This window comes from Dama dama, chromosome 12 (assembly GCF_033118175.1).
Source record: "Dama dama isolate Ldn47 chromosome 12, ASM3311817v1, whole genome shotgun sequence".
NCBI lineage: Eukaryota > Metazoa > Chordata > Mammalia > Artiodactyla > Cervidae > Dama > Dama dama.
In genome coordinates, this window is record NC_083692.1 from 26,633,761 (window position 1) to 26,643,392 (window position 9,632).

At 53.9% G+C, this 9,632-nt stretch overlaps 1 protein-coding gene and 1 non-coding gene across 4 annotated transcripts in view; both read right to left on the reverse strand.

Annotated features, from left to right (window-relative positions):
• PLEKHG3 (pleckstrin homology and RhoGEF domain containing G3) overlaps positions 1 to 6,139 on the reverse strand; it is a 43,383-nt gene extending 37,244 nt beyond the window's left edge. For all 3 annotated transcript variants that reach the window (XM_061156881.1, XM_061156880.1, XM_061156878.1), the window contains exon 1: positions 5,949 to 6,139. The gene's annotated coding sequence lies outside the window, so the exon portion shown is untranslated. The remainder of the gene's footprint in view (positions 1 to 5,948) is intronic.
• A 1,119-nt stretch (positions 6,140 to 7,258) lies between these two features.
• TRNAS-GCU (transfer RNA serine (anticodon GCU)) lies at positions 7,259 to 7,340 on the reverse strand. Its single transcript has one exon. It is a non-coding gene; the product is annotated as a tRNA-Ser (tRNA).
• Positions 7,341 to 9,632: the final 2,292 nt, after the last annotated feature.

Here is a 9,632-nt window from a genome sequence, read left to right on the forward strand (position 1 = left end):
TTCAAAAACACGTTACACACTTCCTTCCCTCCCTTCCTAAATAGTCAAGGAAACATCATTTAACCTCTGCTTGATGACTCAGGGTCACAATTACCAGCAAAGCAACAATTATCAAAATGATGATGCCCCCAAAGGCCAAGGTGTGCCAAGCCACTCCCCCTACATCAATAATGACCCCTGGCTCTTACACTCATGCCTGCTTTCCATAGTGTCTTTTTTTTTTTCCCCATAGTGTCTTGATCTCCATCCACTCCATCAATTGTCAATTGCACTGTGGTCGTTTTTCCTCTCTACATTGGTCTCTTTACACTCTTTCCTTTGCTGCTGCCTTTCAGTTGTGGGCTTGGAAATTGGATGACACAATTCCTTTTATGTAGGAATAAAAGTTAAACAGGGTCTGAGGGAGCTGGTGTGAAAGAAAATGCAGGAACTTGAGTCCTGGTGGACCTGGAGACCTTACTGGCTACTTGCAAATAAGCAAGGCCACTGGGTGGCCATGTTGTAAATACGCTAGAAGAGGGGTTACAGGACATATTATGGGATGAACTATTTTCAAGACTAAAAGCATACTCTACTTTGGACACAACATGCAAGGGGCAAACTCTCAGCAGGCCTGGGAGGACTGGTCCCAGTGACCCAAGGCACCCTTTCATGTGTCCAGGCTGGAGGAATACAGAGCTGCCTACCCCTGGGCCACAGGTGCTGACCACTTCAACTTCTTAGAATCTTCTACTCTACTAGGAAAGAGTAGAACATTTGTGCAGAGTGTGAAAATTTCTCTAATTCCTAAAGTTTCATCACACAGTAGGGTTTTATTTATTCAACAAATGTTTACTGGAATCCTACTATGCAGCAAGCACTAGAGATGCAGCAACGCACAGGACAGACAGAGGCTGCAAGAATACTGGTTCCCTTTTCCTTTCAATAAACACTTGCCATCTATTGCTCAAGAATCTCTGACTTATACACTTATGTGCACACATTCATATATATACATGTATGTGTATGTGTGTGTGTATATATGTATATGTGTATATATATATATATATATATATATATATATACACACACACAAACATACACACACCTAGTCTTGTGGCCTGGGGAGCAAAGTTTTTTAGAGCTTCCAGTACCTGTAGAACCCATCTTTCCTCCTGAGATCCCATTACCATAGTGAAACAGACTTCACTCCTCTAGCATCCCTCCCTCCATTCTCAGCCAAATTCCAGCAACAACTAGAGCAACCCTTAGAACCCTCAAATTCTGTTTCCCAAAAGGCAACATGTGCAGTCGCCACTGTGCCCACTGAAACCTCAAGTCCGTGGCCGGCCCCAGGGTCTGCTCAGCATGAAACAGAGTTTGAGAGTCCTTAAAAATCCATTCCTTGAGCTTAAGCCAGGGGGCTTCTCTCCCCAGAGGCCAGCCAGAGAACTGTAAAAAAAAGTCCCATTCTCTCTCGGGTGGCATTCCCAGGCGGCAACAGTCCACCCAGGGCTAGGCTTGACCCCCACTGCCTTCTTCCTTTAACTCCATGGAACAAAACTAGAGCAGATGAGATCGCGGAGCCCAGGCCGTTCTCAGGGTGGGACCCCAGCACAAGCTCATCATGCCCTGTGGATTACACTGTTCTCCATGCCGTATGGGGACAAAGACGGCTCCAGCAGAGCCCCTGCCTTCAGAGAACTGCTAATCAAAATAAGAACAGAGCAGAGACCCTGTTCACAAGGCCAGTCTTTATCCCAGACAGCCTACACCCAGAGGGGTGGCCAGTGACTCTGGATGTACCTCCTTCAGATCACAAATTAGTTGACCCTGCCCAGTTTTCATTCTCCTCTGACTTGAGGTCACCCAACATCACAAAATTGGTTGAGGCTGTTTAGGGCCCTCCCTGGGAACTTCCTCTGAAGCCAGATTACACCTAGTTTTACCCAGTCTCCAGGCACCCACTGGCAGGCCCGGAAAGCTCCTTCACCATAGGGCCTCCCTGGCTGTCCTGTGCCTGAAACTGGGCTCTCGGAGGGCGCGGTCTGGCTGATGACCACTTCCCCAGCCCCGCCCTCCACCGCCCTTGGCTGCTTCCTGAGCTGGGCTCGGCCCCCAGGAAACCGCTCCCCGCTGCTTTTGACAGCAACGGTCTTTGAGCTCAGGCACCTCTCTTTGAGGTCCTGATTCAGCTGAGAGGGGAAAAGACTCTTCAGATTGGCTGAGTGGAAGCAGAGCTTAGCGGAGTCCAGCCAGACTCGGCACTCACAGTGTCTGTCTGTCCATGTTACTCGAAATTCTGGTCCATGGTGGACCCTTTTTGAAACTTTTTCTGGGGCTGCCTGAGGCTCGGTGAGCACTCTGGAACCTCTGCAGGCTCTCCTCAAACGGCTCCACCCACGATCTGCCCGACCTTCCCTGCCCCTCCCTCTTTTCACCAGCCTTTTCTCTCCCTCTCCCAGGGGAATTTATCTACAGAAGTTGGGGGAGAGACAGCTAGCCTTTCCAGCTGTGAGGCAGGGTAGAGAGGCCAGGGATGAAGGTGTGATTCATCAGTGCTAGCTGGAAGCAAGGGAAATTCCAGAACAAGGGTGGGTCAGGGCTGCCCCCAGTTCACCCTAGAAGCAGCACACACACCTGGGAAACCCACATCCTCAACAATCCCCCAGCCTTGAATCTAGGAGAGGGTTGAAGAGTCTCACCAACTACAAAAGTCTGCACTAAGTAGGGTTTCCATTTTCACCTGCCTCCAATTCCCCACTTGCCTCAAGCTTTTCATTTAGCAATGGCAATAAAGAGCTTGGGCTACCCCTCCAGAATTGATTGGAGAAATAACAAAATAGAAGACTCTCACTTACTGAAGACCTCTATAGACTCTGCTAAGCATCGAACAGACGTTAGCTCATTGATCACTCACAAAACCGTACGTGGTAGGTATGATGACTAACTCCACTTCACAGATGAGAAACACAGGCTCAAAGGAGGTTAGCACCGCAGGGCTAGGAAGCTGCCAAGCCCCACAGTGAGTTCCTTGAACTGGGTTTCAAGAACAGGAAACCAGAGACAAAGAAAATTCCTCCTTCAGGCATTATCGAAGAGCCCTTCCTCGGGATGTCTCCCAGGCCACCCCATCTCGAACACCATCCCACCCACTCCATGACCCCACCCACTCCATGACAGTTCACATCCACCTTTCCTATCACAGTGCTCTGCTCATCATTAACTTGCTTTCCATTATTTATCTTGCTTGTTGTCGGCTTCCCCCACTAGAAGTCAGCTCCATGAGGTCAATGACTCTAATATATTTTGTACACTGCAGTGTCCCCTGCGTCCAGCATTCTATATAGCAGATGCCAAAAAACTCTTGAATGAATGAAAGAACCCTTTAAAATAGAACGAAGGGCTGTGAGTGTAGGAAGAAAAGGAGGATGATCCACCCATTCAAGGTGGATCTGGTGACAGAAATCTGGCCAGGGTGAGCTGAGGGCTCCAGATGGGACCTACACGAGGAAATGAAGGTCTGCCAGGTCTCCGGTGGGACTCCAGTAAAGCCTTCCTGCTGGCAGAAGTGACTTCCAGCTGCCAGGGCCCCAGCCTGATGGCTTCTGCTGGGGAGGGCCAGCTTGCAACTCTGAAACAAAGGCCTATGGACACGCAGCTGGCCAGGACTGAGCAGCCGCTGGCTCCAGAGGGGCAGCCTGGGGTGGGGAGGCGGGGGACAAATGAGGAGCTGGAGACAGCCCTCAGGGCAGCTGCAAAGGCAGCACCTCCCAGTGCCCAGAGTCCCCTCAACCTCCGAATACAACCGGGAAGAGCTAGATGGCTTCCCGATTAACCCTTCAAAGTCAGTGCTCAGCCTGGGCTTGAAGCAACCCCCAGGCTTGGAACCAGAGCCTTCATAAGTTTCTGAGAAGACGGTAGAGGTGAAGGGGCAAGCCGTACATCTGGAACACAATTGCTTTTCCCCTCCTGCCCTGGACAGCCCTCAGGCCACGGCCTTTGGCCGCCTCCAGCGTAAACACAGTGACCCTGGGATGGCTGTCGATTTGGTAGGGCAAATGTTTACCCTAGAGCTGAGCTATTACAGGCCGGGGGAGTGTCCACCGTTGGCTCCTGGTATCTGCCATCTCCTTGTGGCACACAGGGGACCTTTCCAATACACTGTAAAGCTCTCAGGGGCTCCTCCTAGCCACACTGAACCTTCATTTTGTATAGGAGTTTATGCAGCACTTTCCATATACCTGGCTTCCTCTGATCCTTACCAGGCCCCTCTAGGAGGAAAAGGATGCAAGCCTCCAACTCTACTCAAGAGGAAACTGAGTCAGAAAAAAGCTTTGTGACTTAGGTCATGTTGGGAAAAGCATGGGTTAGACCATGAGGAAACCTGAGTTCTGGTCCCTGTTTGCCCAGTAGCAGCCTGGCTCCAATCACCTCACATCTCTGGGCCCTGCTGCCTTCATGTGTAAATGGCACATCGGAGGTGCCTTCCAGTCCAGATGACTCAGTCTTTGATGCTACACAGTAGAGCCAGAGCTGGGCTCCCAGACCAGGGCTCTTCCCACTCTCCCCCTGTCCCACTTCCAATAAAAACCAGGAAAAACAAAACAAAAACAAAGCACAAGGCAGCTCTTCAGCAAATCACTCTCTGCTTCTAGGACTTGGTTTACCCCAAGCCTACTCCCTGCCCCACCCCCCAGAGCAAGGTATCCGGGGGAGGGGGGGCGGCAGAGAGAGAAGCCTATTAACAGCGGGGAGATGAGGCTTCCCAGGATCCCAGGAAGAGCATAACGGAGAGAATGGGTACAACTTTTCTGGGTTCTTACTCCCGAGTTTTTCGCTGAAAATGGTTGGGGTGAAGTCACTCCCAGCTAAGCCACTCAGCAGTCCATCCCCAGTCGAGCAAAGGAGAGGATGGAATGGCACTTGCCTGAAGGGAGGCAAGCAGCGGGCTCAGCGCGGAGCCCGGGAGGCTATCATTACTCTCCCTGCTTATTATTTCTTAAGCAAGGTCGGTGTGATGAGCAGCGCAGGGGTGGGGCTGAGGAGACTCTGGAAACCCAGTTAGGGTTCCCTGGAGGGTGATGCGGTCCGGATCGCCTCCCGGGGGCCCCACGAGAGGAGACAGGCAAGTGACTTCGAGGATGAATCTTACAGTGGGCACAATAACACCAGCCGCCCCCCCTCAGGCCACACCTCTCCCGCCTCCCACTATTACACTTCCCACTCCGTTCTTCCTTTTGTTTTTCAAAAGTAGCTCCAAAGAGTAAAAGTAGCGACCCGAAACATCTTGAAATTGGCACGCCTTCTCCTAGCTTTCCAAACCAAACGGCTGAGAACAGGGAGAAAATGAACCAAACCGATTTCGGGAGTGGGCGAGGTCGAGGGAGACAGTGGCAGGCAGTGGCTTCTGCGCTTTCGGCTCCCCGACACCCCATTTCTGGCACCCCCTCTAATCCCTCCAGGACGCGAGCTGAGATTCCCAGAGCGAGTACCGTGTGACACCAACCCGGAACAGGCTGCCGGCGCCCTCGGGCTCCCGGGGTCAGAGGCGCGGATCCTTCCTCCAAAGGGTCCACTCCGCCCGGGCCCACAGTCCGCGGCAAGGACCAGCCCTCCGGCAACCTAGCGCGCAGTGGGCGCGGGTGGGCGCAGCCTCGCGGGCTTCCCGGATTTCACACTGAGCCCCTTGGAGCCACCCGGCGCATTCGCTCCTCTCGTTTCCGGGGTGGGGGCTAAAGGACAGACAATGTCTCCTGGCACGAGCCTCCCGCGCTCCAGCCCTGGGCTAGGAAGGTCGCCCTGGAAGCAGCCCAGGCCCGGAGCCCCCTTCTGCCTCCCCCGAGTCCTCACCCCGCAGGGCGCTGGGGCGGGTGCCTGGGAGGGTGCGGGCTTCAACACCACCCCGGGCACTGCCGCTGGGCCGGCGGCGCTGGCGGAGGGCGCGGAGAGAACCGAGGAACACTCACCGAGCAGCGGCTGCCCCACCGGGGCCGGAACGCAAGGCGCGCGAAGCCACCCAGGTGCCGCCGCAACGCAGGCACAAGTTTGAAAGTCGCTCCGGGAAGGGGCCGAGACTGCCGGCCGCTCCCGCCCACCGCCAACCCCTTGGCGGCCGGGGCGCGGCCAGCTGCGAGCGCGGTCCCCGGGGACCCCAGCCCGCGCGCGCCTTCCCAGCGCCCAGCAGGAAGTCGGGGCCGAGCCGAGCTGGAGCAGCCACGGGAGGGGGCAGGGAGACCGGGAGGGCGGACCAGGAATTTTTCCAGTGGGTGGAGACTCGGGCCGGCGGCTGGAATCCCGCGATTGGCGGCTTGGCGGGGGCCGGGGGAAACCTCGCGGCACTGCGAGCTGGAGCCCGGGGTAAAGGCTGCGACTGCGGCGGCGGCGGCGGCGGTGGCGGGGCTCGCGCCCTGCTAATGATTAACGCCGCAGGTGGGGCTCGCGCGCGGCCCCGGCGGTGTGCGCCCGGCGGAACGCTAGCCGCCCCGGAGCCACCTAGACGCGCTAAGACACAAAGACGCACGTGGGGTGGGGGGCGAGGGGGTCCCCCTGGTGTCACAGACCTGATATCACCGCCTCCCAAGAGGGCACCGGACGGCCTAAACGGCCCCGATTTTACGAACAGGAAAGCTCCTTTAGTGGGGATCGGACTTGGGAGCCCTGACCCTTCCAAAGCCGGGCACCTCGGCTTGCCGAGTCAGAAAGGCACGTCTTGAATTCCTCACCGAAACTCGGTTCCCGTGACCCTTTACAGATGTAAGTCCAAACCTCTGAGAAACGAGCAAGAAAGAGATGAAGAAGCCGATAACTTAGAGTCCACGAAGATACTGTTAGATGGGAAAAGCAAGAGGCAGAAGAAACCCGTGTAATAAGAGACCCCTTTTGGTACAACGAAGAGAAACTGTCCCCTGTTCTGATGTCTGTATGTAATCACTTCGGCATGGAAAGGTGCACAGCTGGAAAAGTGAGGGGCTGAAGGCGGAACGGAGACATTCAATAAGGACCCGCTGGCGTTTGAGCAAGAGCATAAACTTTAAATAAACCGGAAATAATTCATCAATAAGTGAAGTCGCTCAGTCGTTTCCGACTCTGCGACCCCGTGGACTGTAGCCTGCTAGGCTCCTCCATCCATGGGATTCTCCAGGCAAGAATACTGGAGTGGGTTGCCATTTCCTTCTCCAGAGGATCTTCCCGACCCAGGGATCGAATCGAGGTCTCCTGCATTGCAGGCAGATGCTTTAACTCTCTGAGCCACCAGGGAAGCTCCAAAACGTACACCCGACGAGGATGGGATTCGAACCCACGCGTGCAGAGCACAATGGATTAGCAGTCCATCGCCTTAACCACTCGGCCACCTCGTCCCAAACTTTAACTAAACCGGAAATAATTCATCAACAAAGGTGCTGTTAAAAAAAAAAAAAAAAGATGCCGTCCCAGCACAAGACAGGGAGAGAAGCCAGGGATGGGAGGAGGAATAGCATCAGAACCTCTGGGTACATTTGACTTTAGTGTGTAGAGATTAAATGTGTCTAGTAAAGGACGAATATTCCTGTTTAAAAACAAAACAAGCCCAAAAGAAAAGAAAAATAAGCTACTCCCGGGAAATGCAAGCCCCAGGTGATTTACAGGGAGGGGAGGGGCGGGCGCGGAAGGAAATGGCTTTCAGGTGACTTTGAAACTGGATCCACGCCGGGGGTATGGTGAAGACAGCGGGGCTCCTGGCTACGCTTGGCGGGGGAAAGGGGTAGGCGCTCGGCCTGATCCGCGCGGGAAGCCGGGCGCACATTCCTCTGAGAGGGAGGGTCGCACATTCCTGCGGGAGGGAGCCTGCTCCAGCCTAGCAGAGCCCTGCCCGCGCCAAAGGGGAAGGTGAAAGAGATTGCGGAAGGTGGGGGCGGGGGCAGGATCGGAGGTAAACAGCCACCGCGGCTCAACCAGAAACGGCCGGCCAGGCTCCGGGCTCTGGGGGAAAAAGAGAAGCCCCAGACCTCTCCTGCGTTCCAGAGTGTAGTTCAGCCTCAGGCTTCTGCTTTTTCTTTGATCGTGCTTTCTTCTCTGATCACCCAAATCCTATCAGTCCTGCCCATCTCAGATTCCAGCTTCCAAAGAAGGCCGCTGGCTTAACTAAAGCCACAGGTGGTGCAGAGGCAAAGAATCCGCCTGCCATTGCAGGAGGTGCAAGAGACAGAGGGTTCCATTCCTGGGTAGGGAGGTTCCCCTGGGGGAGGAAGGACAACCCACTCAGTATTCTTGCCTGGAGAATTCCAAGGACCGAGGAGGCTGGTGGGCTAGAGTCCATAGCGTAGCAAAGAGTCCCGCTGGACTGAGTTACTGATACCTCATTGGTGAGAAGTACCCCTCACCCCCGGCCTGGACAGGTCAATGGAGGTCGTAGTGGTGGTTGTCCAGTCACTCAGTTGGGTCCGGCTCTTTGCCACCCCATGGACTGCAGCACGCAGTTACTGATGGTAATAGTAACTCATTTAGTGAATGCTTACCATTTGCAGGGTTCCTGCTATGCTGCAGTATTTACAAACGCTGTCTCCCTGCATCCTCACAGCCGCCTTATGAGCTAGTGTTGGAAATCAGGTTCCTCTGCTTGCTTCTGAAAAGCCAGTACTCGAAAGACTAGTGTTGGTTGGAAAGGAAACCTTGCTTTATTCGGGAGGCCAGCCACCTGGGGAGATGGCCGACTCCTAGCCAAAAGCCAACTCTGGAGTCTCTGCTCCCCATGGAAAAATTTTAAAAGGAGAATCATTTGGGGAACAGGTCAGTCTTTCTTACATTCTCCTGATTGGTTGGTGGTAAGGTAATAGGGCCCTATCCCAGGAATCTTGCCTGATCCTCCACCTTGATGGGGTGGGGGTGGGGTCGGGGACCTTAGTTTCTTCATGTCCGACTCTTTGCAACTCCATGGACTGTAGCCTGCCAGGCTCCTCCATCCATGAGATTTTCCAGGCAAGAATACTGGAGTGGGTTGCCATTTCCTTCTCCAGAGGATCTTCCCAACCCAGGGATCAGACCCAGGTCCCCCGCATTGTAGGCAGATGCTTTTACCGTCTGAGCCACTGGGGAAGTCCTTAGTTTCTGCAGAAGAACTCAAAGATGTTGTGTGTATTCCTTGATTTGGACCAACTCGCCTAGTGGCTCAGTGGTAAAGAACCCACCTGCACTGCAGGAGAGGTGGGTTTGATCACTGACCTCAGGAAGATCTCCTGGAGAAGGAAACGGCAACCCACTCCAGTATTCTTGCCTGGGAAATCCCATGGACAGAGGAGCCTGACAGGCTACAGTCCAAGGGGTTGCAGAAGAGTCAGACACAACTTAGCGACTAAACAATAAATGTCTTGGAACCCAGACCCTGCCCCATTTCTGCACCATCATTTCTTAACTTTTCCTCCTTTGTTTCTGCATAACCTACCTTCCCTGACTAGTAGCTGTTTGAATCTGCCCTTTAGAACTCTAGGAGGCTGAACGAAATCTGTTTTCTACAAACGAGAAATGGGGAATACGGAAAGGATTTGTACCTGGGAGGGTCCCACAGGGTCTTTTTCCATTTCACTAGTAATTATGCTTATCCCCATTTTACAGATGGGATAACAGGAGGTCCCAGGGATCTAGCCACTTGGTCAATATTACATAACCAGCAAAAC